The sequence below is a fragment of the Medicago sativa genome, chromosome 3 (genome assembly GCF_051527215.1).
Source record: "Medicago sativa cultivar Bolivia chromosome 3, Bolivia_mono, whole genome shotgun sequence".
Lineage (NCBI taxonomy): Eukaryota > Viridiplantae > Streptophyta > Magnoliopsida > Fabales > Fabaceae > Medicago > Medicago sativa.
In genome coordinates, this window is record NC_140751.1 from 57,777,756 (window position 1) to 57,791,647 (window position 13,892).

A 13,892-nucleotide genomic window follows, 5' to 3' on the forward strand; every position below is an offset into this window, starting at 1 on the left:
TTAGCCGTTTTTTAATATTCTAATATAAACCATTGAAGTCGTATATATGTTTGCTAGAATTCCTAGGAACTATTACATGGTACGATTCGATAAGGCTAGGCCACGTTATGCCCTTTTTAGTGAAAGAAAAAGGATCAAAATCGAGTAAAATCCGTAAATTAACAAGGAAATTCACTTTACCACCATTTTGGCCTTTTTGAAATTTCTAAAATCAACCATGGAAGTCGTAGATATGCTCGTTAGATTCCCTAGGAACTATTACATGCTTCGATTCGATAAAGCTAGGCCACTTTATGCCCTTTTTTGTGAAAGAAAAAGGGTCAAAAACGAGTAAAATCCGTAAATTAACCAGGAAATTCACTTTACCACCATTTTGGCCGTTTTTGAAATTTCTAAAATCAACCATGGAAGTCGTAGATATGCTTGTTAGATTTCCTAGCAACTATTACATGCTTCGATTCGATAAGGCTAGGCCACTTTATGCCCTTTTTATTGAAAGAAAAAGGGTCAAAAACGAGTAAAATCCGTAAATTGACAAGGAAATTCACTTTACCACCATTTTGGCCGTTTTTGAAATTTCTAAAATCAACCATGGAAGTCGTAGATATGCTCGTTAGATTTCCTAGGAACTATTACATGCTTCGATTCGATAAGGCTAGGCCACTTTATGCCCTTTTTATTGAAAGAAAAAGGGTCAAAAACGAGTAAAATCCGTAAATTGACAAGGAAATTCACTTTACCACCATTTTGGCCGTTTTTGAAATTTCTAAAATCAACCATGGAAGTCGTAGATATGCTCGTTAGATTTCCTAGGAACTATTACATGCTTCGATTCGATAAGGCTAGGCCACTTTATGCCCTTTTTAGTGAAGGAAAAAGGGTCAAAAACGAGTAAAATCCGTAAATTAACAAGGAAATTCACTTTACCACCATTTTGGCCGTTTTTGAAATTTCTAAAATCAACCATGGAAGTCATAGATATGCTCGTTAGATTTCCTAGGAACTATTACATGCTTCGACTCGATAAGACTAGGACACTTTATGCCCTTTTTAGTGAAAGAAAAAGGGTCAAAAACGAGCAAAATCCGTAATTTAACAAGGAAATTCACTTTACCACCATTTTGGCCGTTTTTGAAATTTCTAAAATCAACCATGGAAGTCGTAGATATGCTCGTTAGATTTCCTAGGAACTATTACATGCTTCGATTCGATAAGGCTAGGCCACTTTATGCCCTTTTTAGTGAAAGAAAAATGGTCAAAAACGAGTAAAATCCGTAAATTAATACGGAAATTCACTTTACCACCATTTTGGCCGTTTTTGAAATTTCTAAAATCAACCATGGAAGTCGTAGATATGCTCGTTAGATTTCCTAGGAACTATTACATGCTTCGATTCGATAAGGCTAGGCCACTTTATGCCCTTTTTAGTGAAAGAAAAAGGATCAAAATCGAGTAAAATCCGTAAATTAACAAGGAAATTCATTTTACCACCATTTTGGCCATTTTGAAATTTCTAAAATCAACCATGGAAGTCGTAGATATGCTCGTTAGATTTCCTCGAAACTATTACATGCTTCGATTCGATAAGGCTAGGCCACGTTATACCCTTTTTAGTGAAGGAAAAAGGGTCAAAAACGAGTAAAATCCGTAAATTAACAAGGAAATTCACTTTATCACCATTTTTGCCGTTTTTGAAATTTCTAAAATCAACCATGGAAGTCGTAGATATGCTCGTTAGATTTCCTAGGAACTATTACATTCTTCGATTCGATAAGACTAGGCCACTTTATGCCTTTTTAAGTGAAAGAAAAAGGGTCAAAAACGAGTAAAATCCGTAAATTAACAAGGAAATTAACTTAACCCCATTTTAGCCGTTTTTTAATATTCTAATATAAACCATTGAAGTCGTATATATGTTTGCTAGAATTCCTAGGAACTATTACATGGTTCGATTCGATAAGGCTAGGCCACGTTATGCCCTTTTTCGTGAAAGAAAAAGGATCAAAATCGAGTAAAATCCGTAAATTAACAAGGAAATTCACTTTACCACCATTTTGGCCTTTTTTGAAATTTCTAAAATCAACCATGGAAGTCGTAGATATGCTTGTTAGATTTCCTAGGAACTATTACATGCTTCGATTCGATAAGGCTAGGCCACTTTATGCCCTTTTTATTGAAAGAAAAAGGGTCAAAAACGAGTAAAATCCGTAAATTGACAAGGAAATTCACTTTACCACCATTTTGGCCGTTTTTGAAATTTCTAAAATCAACCATGGAAGTCGTAGATATGCTCGTTAGATTTCCTAGGAACTATTACATGCTTCGATTCGATAAGGCTAGGCCACTTTATGCCCTTTTTATTGAAAGAAAAAGGGTCAAAAACGAGTAAAATCCGTAAATTGACAAGGAAATTCACTTTACCACCATTTTGGCCGTTTTTGAAATTTCTAAAATCAACCATGGAAGTCGTAGATATGCTCGTTAGATTTCCTAGGAACTATTACATGCTTCGATTCGATAAGGCTAGGCCACTTTATGCCCTTTTTAGTGAAGGAAAAAGGGTCAAAAACGAGTAAAATCCGTAAATTAACAAGGAAATTCACTTTACCACCATTTTGGCCGTTTTTGAAATTTCTAAAATCAACCATGGAAGTCATAGATATGCTCGTTAGATTTCCTAGGAACTATTACATGCTTCGACTCGATAAGACTAGGACACTTTATGCCCTTTTTAGTGAAAGAAAAAGGGTCAAAAACGAGTAAAATCCGTAAATTAATACGGAAATTCACTTTACCACCATTTTGGCCATTTTTGAAATTTCTAAAATCAACCATGGAAGTCGTAGATATGCTCGTTAGATTCCCTAGGAACTATTACATGCTTCGATTCGATAAGGCTAGGCCACTTTATGCCCTTTTTAGTGAAAGAAAAAGGGTCAAAAACGAGTAAAATCCGTAAATTAACAAGGAAATTAACTTAACCCCATTTTAGCCGTTTTTTAATATTCTAATATAAACCATTGAAGTCGTATATATGTTTGCTAGAATTCCTAGGAACTATTACATGGTTCGATTCGATAAGGCTAGGCCACTTTATGCCCTTTTTATTGAAAGAAAAAGGGTCAAAAACGAGTAAAATCCGTAAATTGACAAGGAAATTCACTTTACCACCATTTTGGCCGTTTTTGAAATTTCTAAAATCAACCATGGAAGTCGTAGATATGCTCGTTAGATTTCCTAGGAACTATTACATGCTTCGATTCGATAAGGCTAGGCCACTTTATGCCCTTTTTATTGAAAGAAAAAGGGTCAAAAACGAGTAAAATCCGTAAATTGACAAGGAAATTCACTTTACCACCATTTTGGCCGTTTTTGAAATTTCTAAAATCAACCATGGAAGTCGTAGATATGCTTGTTAGATTTCCTAGGAACTATTACATGCTTCGATTCGATAAGGCTAGGCCACTTTATGCCCTTTTTATTGAAAGAAAAAGGGTCAAAAACGAGTAAAATCCGTAAATTGACAAGGAAATTCACTTTACCACCATTTTGGCCGTTTTTGAAATTTCTAAAATCAACCATGGAAGTCGTAGATATGCTCGTTAGATTTCCTAGGAACTATTACATGCTTCGATTCGATAAGGCTAGGCCACTTTATGCCCTTTTTATTGAAAGAAAAAGGGTCAAAAACGAGTAAAATCCGTAAATTGACAAGGAAATTCACTTTACCACCATTTTGGCCGTTTTTGAAATTTCTAAAATCAACCATGGAAGTCGTAGATATGCTCGCTAGATTTCCTAGGAACTATTACATGCTTCGATTCGATAAGGCTAGGCTACTTTATGCCCTTTTTAGTGAAGGAAAAAGGGTCAAAAACGAGTAAAATCCGTAAATTAACAAGGAAATTCACTTTACCACCATTTTGGCCGTTTTTGAAATTTCTAAAATCAACCATGGAAGTCATAGATATGCTCGTTAGATTTCCTAGGAACTATTACATGCTTCGACTCGATAAGACTAGGACACTTTATGCCCTTTTTAGTGAAAGAAAAAGGGTCAAAAACGAGCAAAATCCGTAATTTAACAAGGAAATTCACTTTACCACCATTTTGGCCGTTTTTGAAATTTCTAAAATCAACCATGGAAGTCGTAGATATGCTCGTTAGATTTCCTAGGAACTATTACATGCTTCGATTCGATAAGGCTAGGCCACTTTATGCCCTTTTTAGTGAAAGAAAAATGGTCAAAAACGAGTAAAATCCGTAAATTAATACGGAAATTCACTTTACCACCATTTTGGCCGTTTTTGAAATTTCTAAAATCAACCATGGAAGTCGTAGATATGCTCGTTAGATTTCCTAGGAACTATTACATGCTTCGATTCGATAAGGCTAGGCCACGTTATACCCTTTTTAGTGAAGGAAAAAGGGTCAAAAACGAGTAAAATCCGTAAATTAACAAGGAAATTCACTTTATCACCATTTTTGCCGTTTTTGAAATTTCTAAAATCAACCATGGAAGTCGTAGATATGCTCGTTAGATTTCCTAGGAACTATTACATTCTTCGATTCGATAAGACTAGGCCACTTTATGCCTTTTTAAGTGAAAGAAAAAGGGTCAAAAACGAGTAAAATCCGTAAATTAACAAGGAAATTAACTTAACCCCCATTTTAGCCGTTTTTTAATATTCTAATATAAACCATTGAAGTCGTATATATGTTTGCTAGAATTCCTAGGAACTATTACATGGTTCGATTCGATAAGGCTAGGCCACGTTATGCCCTTTTTAGTGAAAGAAAAAGGATCAAAATCGAGTAAAATCCGTAAATTAACAAGGAAATTCACTTTACCACCATTTTGGCCTTTTTGAAATTTCTAAAATCAATCATGGAAGTCGTAGATATGCTCGTTAGATTCCCTAGGAACTATTACATGTTTCGATTCGATAAAGCTAGGCCACTTTATGCCCTTTTTTGTGAAAGAAAAAGGGTCAAAAACGAGTAAAATCCGTAAATTAACCAGGAAATTCACTTTACCACCATTTTGGCCGTTTTTGAAATTTCTAAAATCAACCATGGAAGTCGTAGATATGCTCGTTAGATTTCCTAGGAACTATTACATGCTTCGATTCGATAAGGCTAGGCCACTTTATGCCCTTTTTAGTGAAGGAAAAAGGGTCAAAAACGAGTAAAATCCGTAAATTAACAAGGAAATTAACTTAACCCCCATTTTAGCCGTTTTTTAATATTCTAATATAAACCATTGAAGTCGTATATATGTTTGCTAGAATTCCTAGGAACTATTACATGGTTCGATTCGATAAGGCTAGGCCACGTTATGCCCTTTTTAGTGAAAGAAAAAGGATCAAAATCGAGTAAAATCCGTAAATTAACAAGGAAATTCACTTTACCACCATTTTGGCCTTTTTGAAATTTCTAAAATCAACCATGGAAGTCGTAGATATGCTCGTTAGATTCCCTAGGAACTATTACATGCTTCGATTCGATAAAGCTAGGCCACTTTATGCCCTTTTTTGTGAAAGAAAAAGGGTCAAAAACGAGTAAAATCCGTAAATTAACCAGGAAATTCACTTTACCACCATTTTGGCCGTTTTTGAAATTTCAAAAATCAACCATGGAAGTCGTAGATATGCTCGTTAGATTTCCTAGGAACTATTACATGCTTCGATTCGATAAGGCTAGGCCACTTTATGCCCTTTTTAGTGAAGGAAAAAGGGTCAAAAACGAGTATAATCCGTAAATTAACAAGGAAATTCACTTTACCACCATTTTGGCCGTTTTTGAAATTTCTAAAATCAACCATGGAAGTCGTAGATATGCTCGTTAGATTTCCTAGGAACTATTACATGCTTCGACTCGATAAGACTAGGACACTTTATGCCCTTTTTAGTGAAGGAAAAAGGGTCAAAAACGAGCAAAATCCGTAATTTAACAAGGAAATTCACTTTACCACCATTTTGGCCGTTTTTGAAATTTCTAGATATGCTCGTTAGATTTCCTAGGAACTATTACATGCTTCGATTCGATAAGGCTAGGCCACTTTATGCCCTTTTTAGTGAAAGAAAAAGGGTCAAAAACGAGTAAAATCCGTAAATTAATACGGAAATTCACTTTACCACCATTTTGGCCATTTTTGAAATTTCTAAAATCAACCATGGAAGTCGTAGATATGCTCGTTAGATTTCCTAGGAACTATTACATGCTTCGATTCGATAAGGCTAGGCCACTTTATGCCCTTTTTAGTGAAGGAAAAAGGGTCAAAAACGAGTAAAATCCGTAAATTAACAAGGAAATTAACTTAACCCCCATTTTAGCCGTTTTTTAATATTCTAATATAAACCATTGAAGTCGTATATATGTTTGCTAGAATTCCTAGGAACTATTACATGGTTCGATTCGATAAGGCCAGGCCACGTTATTCCGTTTTTAGTGAAAGAAAAAGGATCAAAATCGAGTAAAATCCGTAAATTAACAAGGAAATTCACTTTACCACCATTTTGGCCTTTTTGAAATTTCTAAAATCAACCATGGAAGTCGTAGATATGCTCGTTAGATTCCCTAGGAACTATTACATGTTTCGATTCGATAAAGCTAGGCCACTTTATGCCCTTTTTTGTGAAAGAAAAAGGGTCAAAAACGAGTAAAATCCGTAAATTAACCAGGAAATTCACTTTACCACCATTTTGGCCGTTTTTGAAATTTCTAAAATCAACCATGGAAGTCGTAGATATGCTCGTTAGATTTCCTAGGAACTATTACATGCTTCGATTCGATAAGGCTAGGCCACTTTATGCCCTTTTTAGTGAAGGAAAAAGGGTCAAAAACGAGTAAAATCCGTAAATTAACAAGGAAATTCACTTTACCACCATTTTGGCCGTTTTTGAAATTTCTAAAATCAACCATGGAAGTCGTAGATATGCTCGTTAGATTTCCTAGGAACTATTACATGCTTCGACTCGATAAGACTAGGACACTTTATGCCCTTTTTAGTGAAGGAAAAAGGGTCAAAAACGAGCAAAATCCGTAATTTAACAAGGAAATTCACTTTACCACCATTTTGGCCGTTTTTGAAATTTCTAGATATGCTCGTTAGATTTCCTAGGAACTATTACATGCTTCGATTCGATAAGGCTAGGCCACTTTATGCCCTTTTTAGTGAAAGAAAAAGGGTCAAAAACGAGTAAAATCCGTAAATTAACAAGGAAATTCACTTTACCACCATTTTTGCCGTTTTTGAAATTTCTAAAATCAACCATGGAAGTCGTCGATATGCTTGTTAGATTTCCTAGGAACTATTACATGCTTCGATTCGATAAGGCTAGGCCACTTTATGCCCTTTTTAGTGAAAGAAAAATGGTCAAAAACGAGTAAAATCCGTAAATTAATACGGAAATTCACTTTACCACCATTTTGGCCGTTTTTGAAATTTCTAAAATCAACCATGGAAGTCGTAGATATGCTCGTTAGATTTCCTAGGAACTATTACATGCTTCGATTCGATAAGGCTAGGCCACTTTATGCCCTTTTTAGTGAAAGAAAAAGGATCAAAATCGAGTAAAATCCGTAAATTAACAAGGAAATTCATTTTACCACCATTTTGGCCATTTTGAAATTTCTAAAATCAACCATGGAAGTCGTAGATATGCTCGTTAGATTTCCTCGAAACTATTACATGCTTCGATTCGATAAGGCTAGGCCACGTTATACTCTTTTTAGTGAAGGAAAAAGGGTCAAAAACGAGTAAAATCCGTAAATTAACAAGGAAATTCACTTTATCACCATTTTTGCCGTTTTTGAAATTTCTAAAATCAACCATCACTACTACAATTTTGACATATAATAGCGCCACTGTTATAGCGCTTGTGCAAAAATGCTATTAAAAAGGCCATAGTCAGCTGTTTGATAGCGCTTCTGAAAAAACGCTATTATTTGCTACCACTTAGATAGCGCTTCTGTGTAAACGCTAATATTTAGCTACCTTCGTTAGCGTTTTTATGTGAACGCTAATATTTGGTTACCCTTCTTTAGCGCTTTTATGAAAGCAATAATATATGATTGTATAATAAAATAAAATAAAGTATATGCCTAAATTTATTTTTATTTTCACCCATTATCAAAAAAAGAACATACATCGAACTCATCTTTCTTTCTCTATCGTTCTTTCTCACTCACTCACTCACAACCTACATCAACTCATCTAGATGGGCCAGATCTTGGAACTCGCTCTCCGTCGAACACCACCATCTTCATTTGAAACCCTTTCTCTTCAATCGATTTAACCCTAAAACTCTTCATCTCCATCGTCACTCATCCTCATCTCCCTACCGTGTTTGAACCCTAATAAAATCAAAAGGGGGAAAACTCGTTCTGCACTTCAATCGTTCTTCTTCTTCCAACTGGATCATAAATTCCAATAGCTCTTCGAAGTTGTGATGAATTCAGGAAAGGAATTTGGATCCTCAACCACCGTCGGTAGCTAGCTTTGTTCCTCTCTTCGATCATCTCGTGAGGTGTGACCCAACCACGTGAAATTCACTCCCATCTCAACCTTTGTCCAGATCAATCCTTCTTCAATCACTAATCCATTCCCATCTCACATGAATCATAATCATTGTGAAATTTGGTGTGAGATTTGGCTCTAAACTTCAATTGTTTTAACAGGAAGGTTGATGACGCCTCGGTGGCACAACACCGAGTAATTGTGAAGAAAAGAGTGTGGTATCTAGACGCTGAGAACGGTGACAGGTTTCAGCAGTCTCAAGGTGAAGATGGAAAAAGATCACAGCCGAATCCAAAGCTAAGTAACCCACGGAAATTTTTACATGGGGAACATGTTGCTGCTGTATGGCCAATTTGGCTCACTGCAATTTGTGGGGAGGCTCTCAGTGGTTGAATTCCATGAAAGGTTGACATAGATTTGATAAGGTTCCTTTCTATTAAGTACCTTGCATTTAATTTAATAGTTCATGATTTATCAAGATATGTCCATGTGGTATGAAATAAAGTCACTAGTGCAGACTATTAAAGATGTCAAAAGTTAAATTCTTGTTGAATTATTGATGAATCATGGTAGTATTTTGGCTCAGTGCACTTGTTTTATATTCATCTTTAGTAGGCCTTTTGTATATGCATGCTGGATTTATAGCTTAGGTGTGTGATATTTGGCCCTGCATGCTAGTTGCTTTCGGCTTATTTAGAATGAGAATGTACCATATGTGTTGTGTTTTTAACAACTCTTTGATGTCACTGAATATTGAAGCATCTATAAGGTTTATCAAGTCTAATGCCAGTTGAAATAGAGCTTTATTTTATTGGGGGTAAATCTTAATTTTGAGGTGGCATGCTTTTGATTTTCTAATTGAATATTCAATATTCATGTTCTGTATGATTTTGGTTTCGAGCGATATTTAACCATGTCTTATTAGAAACTCCACAACAACAACAACAACCAAGCCTATTTTTACAAAATCGTCGACAGATTTGTCTTTAGAAGCAATTCACCGTACATCGATTCTACTTTGTTTTGGCAGGGAAGCTAGAGTTGTCAAATGAAAAGAAATGTATCTTTTCTTGTTATATTAACAAGTACATTTATAGGAGGAGCTCACTGAAAGATTGAGTGTACTTTGGTCCTTCAAAGATAAGTGATATCTATTTATTTTTATAATGAAATTGACATACATGTTCTAGCGTATGAAGCTTCTATAATGAAATCATTAAGCATTCAATCCTTGCTAGTTACTACTCTCATTCTTAAGAAAGAGAATGAAAATGAATCACTTAAGAAAGTGAGAGATAGTTAGAGAAATTAATTGAAATGAAAATTAATCATATAGATGAAACCAGTGCCTTTTTTTTTTTTTTAAATATGAGAGAATTAATATGATATAATGATCCGTGAGGACTACACAATGGATTCTATGTAAGCCAAGTGTTATGTTACAATTAATAGGAACTTTAACAGATATTTATCCCACTAGTAACTGTTAACATAATTGTTAATTACTTGGCTAATTCGATGTGCTTACTTGGCTCCTCGGTTAAATTCAACTTCATTATTTTGGTGTTAATGATGTATTCTAAAATTCATTGTTTAGTTATGAAGCAATGTGTGGAATAAGAACCTTGGGATTTTGTTTTAGATACCATTGAGTAACCCCATATCATCAATGACAAACACGTATGGATGGTTTTTATGTTAATAATGATTTTGCACAGGATTTTACATATTAGTGTTTAGTTAATGGATACATAAATGGCTCTTATAAGGTTTTGGGATTATTATATTTAGTTAATGGATATATAGGTGGCTCTAAAAAATGTTTTATGCTTTTGTAACAAAAAAAAATTAGTATCATTTCTAATGCTATCCATAGTACTAGTTTTAGTAGAGTGTGCTACAACTTGGTGCTTGTAATGGGTCTTTGACTATAATTTTCTGATGATAGACTTAGCTATTCAGAGATTATGACTCAGCTGAACTTGACTAATGAAGAGGTATTGAAGATATAGGTGATATGCTAAAACTTGACCGCCTGTCGATGAAAGGAAGGTTATTGAAGATGTTGACAAATATAGGTGATATGCTATTGATGCAACAATTGTGCGCATCATGAAGAGTAGGAAAGTTTTGGTCCATCAACAATTAGTTTTGGAGTGCGTTGAGCAATTGGGGCGCATGTTCAAGGTATACTTTGCTTGAGTTAATTTATTGTTAATGTTAATGAGTTTTGGTGCAGAAAGTACCTTAGTTGCTGTATAAATTTTATCACAACATCATAGGCTACCTACCCTCAAGCTAAAGTGCAGGCTTCCTTCCATTGATTTTATGTTAGGCTTTTACTACCTTAGTCACTTTTTATAAGATTTTTTTTTTTTACGAAAACAAACTCAATTAATTACATTAATAATTTTTTTTTTGTTAAATGAGTATTTTGATGCTACTTTTATGTTGTTTATGTATGAAATCGAATGTTTACTTTAATAGGTCCAAATTAATTATGTTTTGCATGAGTAACCTCTCATACTTCTATACATCTACAAATGGCTCTTTACGTGTGAAATTGTTTGCCCTTTAACTTCCATCAAATCAATAACAAGCTTAGGAGTAGCCTTTTGATGACCACCAAGAGTTTCAATGGCACAAACAAAGCAACGATCAAGTTCAGGTGTCCATCTTAAACGAGGAACCTTTGATCTTACACACTACACCTTCCCTTCCACCGCAACTACTCGTTTCACCTTCTTCTTTCTAAGCTTTGCCTTATCATGGCTTGTGTTTTGATATCTACGAAGGACACATTGTCCTGACTAACAAGTTAAAATGGATTCATTCCGTAGTGTTTAGATGCCTGGCAGCCGCTGTTTTTATGGGTTTATTGTTATTGATTCTCATTTTGAATGTTAATTATTCTTTATGCTACTCTCGTTGTTAATAACATCTTTTACAGGTGAATGACTTCAACTAATGGTAAACGTGGTGTGACCCCGCATGCGAAAAAATTACAAAGCTGCATGCGAAAAATTCACAAAGCTAGAAGCCATGGAGATAATATTGAGGTAACTACATGCTTTATTAACAGTTTTTGTGATCTATATTTTTGTGATTCTATATTTTTGTTTAAGATGAATTTGAAGTTATTGTTGGACATACTTATGCCCTTGCATTTTATATGGTTCTGTTGGTTTTTGTGTTCAAGTGATGTTTGTTTACTATGTCATGTCCTTTGTTGAGATTTTTTGGACTTGTTAATGCATTGCTGGATTCATTTTGTATACCATGCAATCTTACTTCAAGTTCCTTGGAATATTCAAGGTCAACCAGTTGGGGAAGAAAGCTAAGGTTTTGTCAATTACATTGGAGTCATCGTTCGTCGGGAGGTTCCAATTAGTATGGAAAATTGGAGGAAAAAGGCCAAGGTTTTGTAAGTTACTTTAGGTTTGTCATTGTTCATATATACATATTGTGCACAGACTTTGCATTTTATGCAAGTGTACATTAGATGTCATTTGTAATTAAGATTTTGATCAACACATTATGGTTGTTTATGTCTATTAATGGATTACTAGTGTTTCTGATCTGTATATATATATATTTTTTGTCTAGTCAGTATATTATTATGAAGCTTTTGCTTGTAGATTTAATTTTTAAAATTAAAAAAATTGGGGCTTTTATTAGCGCTTTTCTAAAAGTGCTATTAATGGAAGGTAGTTAAGATAGCGCTTTTCGAAAAACGCTAAGAAACATCTGTTTGAAAAAAGCAAAAAAATAGGCTATATTAGCGCTTTTCTGAAAGCGCTATTGATGTGTTGCTATTTAATAGCGTTTGGAAAGCGCTATTATAGGCACCTGACCTTTTATAGCGGGGGCTTTCTTAGCGCTTGAGAAGCGCTATTAAGAGCCAAAATGAGTGCTATTAAAGGGGGTATTTTGTAGTAGTGCATGGAAGTCGTAGATATGCTCGTTAGATTTCCTAGGAACTATTACATTCTTCGATTCGATAAGACTAGGCCACTTTATGCCTTTTTTAGTGAAAGAAAAAGGGTCAAAAACGAGTAAAATCCGTAAATTAACAAGGAAATTAACTTAACCCCCATTTTAGCCGTTTTTTAATATTCTAATATAAACCATTGAAGTCGTATATATGTTTGCTAGAATTCCTAGGAACTATTACATGGTTCGATTCGATAAGGCTAGGCCACGTTATGCCCTTTTTAGTGAAAGAAAAAGGATCAAAATCGAGTAAAATCCGTAAATTAACAAGGAAATTCACTTTACCACCATTTTGGCCTTTTTGAAATTTCTAAAATCAACCATGGAAGTCGTAGATATGCTCGTTAGATTCCCTAGGAACTATTACATGCTTCGATTCGATAAAGCTAGGCCACTTTATGCCCTTTTTTGTGAAAGAAAAAGGGTCAAAAACGAGTAAAATCCGTAAATTAACCAGGAAATTCACTTTACCACCATTTTGGCCGTTTTTGAAATTTCTAAAATCAACCATGGAAGTCGTAGATATGCTCGTTAGATTTCCTAGGAACTATTACATGCTTCGATTCGATAAGGCTAGGCCACTTTATGCCCTTTTTAGTGAAAGAAAAAGGGTCAAAAACGAGTAAAATCCGTAAATTGACAAGGAAATTCACTTTACCACCATTTTGGCCGTTTTTAAAATTTCTAAAATCAACCATGGAAGTCGTAGATATGCTCGTTAGATTTCCTAGGAACTATTACATGCTTCGATTCGATAAGGCTAGGCCACTTTATGCCCTTTTTAGTGAATGAAAAAGGGTCAAAAACGAGTAAAATCCGTAAATTAACAAGGAAATTCACTTTACCACCATTTTGGTCGTTTTTGAAATTTCTAAAATCAACCATGGAAGTCATAGATATGCTCGTTAGATTTCCTAGGAACTATTACATGCTTCGACTCGATAAGACTAGGCCACTTTATGCCCTTTTTAGTGAAAGAAAAAGGGTCAAAAACGAGTAAAATCCGTAATTTAACAAGGAAATTCACTTTACCACCATTTTGGCCGTTTTTGAAATTTCTAAAATCAACCATGGAAGTCGTAGATATGCTCGTTAGATTTCCTAGGAACTATTACATGCTTCGATTCGATAAGGCTAGGCCACTTTATGCCCTTTTTAGTGAAAGAAAAAGGGTCAAAACGAGTAAAATCCGTAAATTAATACGGAAATTCACTTTACCACCATTTTGGCCATTTTTGAAATTTCTAAAATCAACCATGGAAGTCGTAGATATGCTCGTTAGATTTCCTAGGAACTATTACATGCTTCGATTCGATAAGGCTAGGCCACTTTATGCCCTTTTTATTGAAAGAAAATGGGTCAAAAACGAGTAATATCC

At 34.8% G+C, this 13,892-nt stretch overlaps 1 long non-coding RNA gene across 1 annotated transcript; it reads left to right on the top strand.

Annotated features, from left to right (window-relative positions):
* The first annotated feature begins 9,880 nt into the window (after nucleotides 1-9,880).
* Nucleotides 9,881-12,107, top strand: LOC146938603 (uncharacterized). Its single transcript, XR_015033394.1, has 3 exons — nucleotides 9,881-10,708; nucleotides 11,472-11,580; nucleotides 11,837-12,107. It is a non-coding gene; the product is annotated as an uncharacterized LOC146938603 (long non-coding RNA).
* Nucleotides 12,108-13,892: the final 1,785 nt, after the last annotated feature.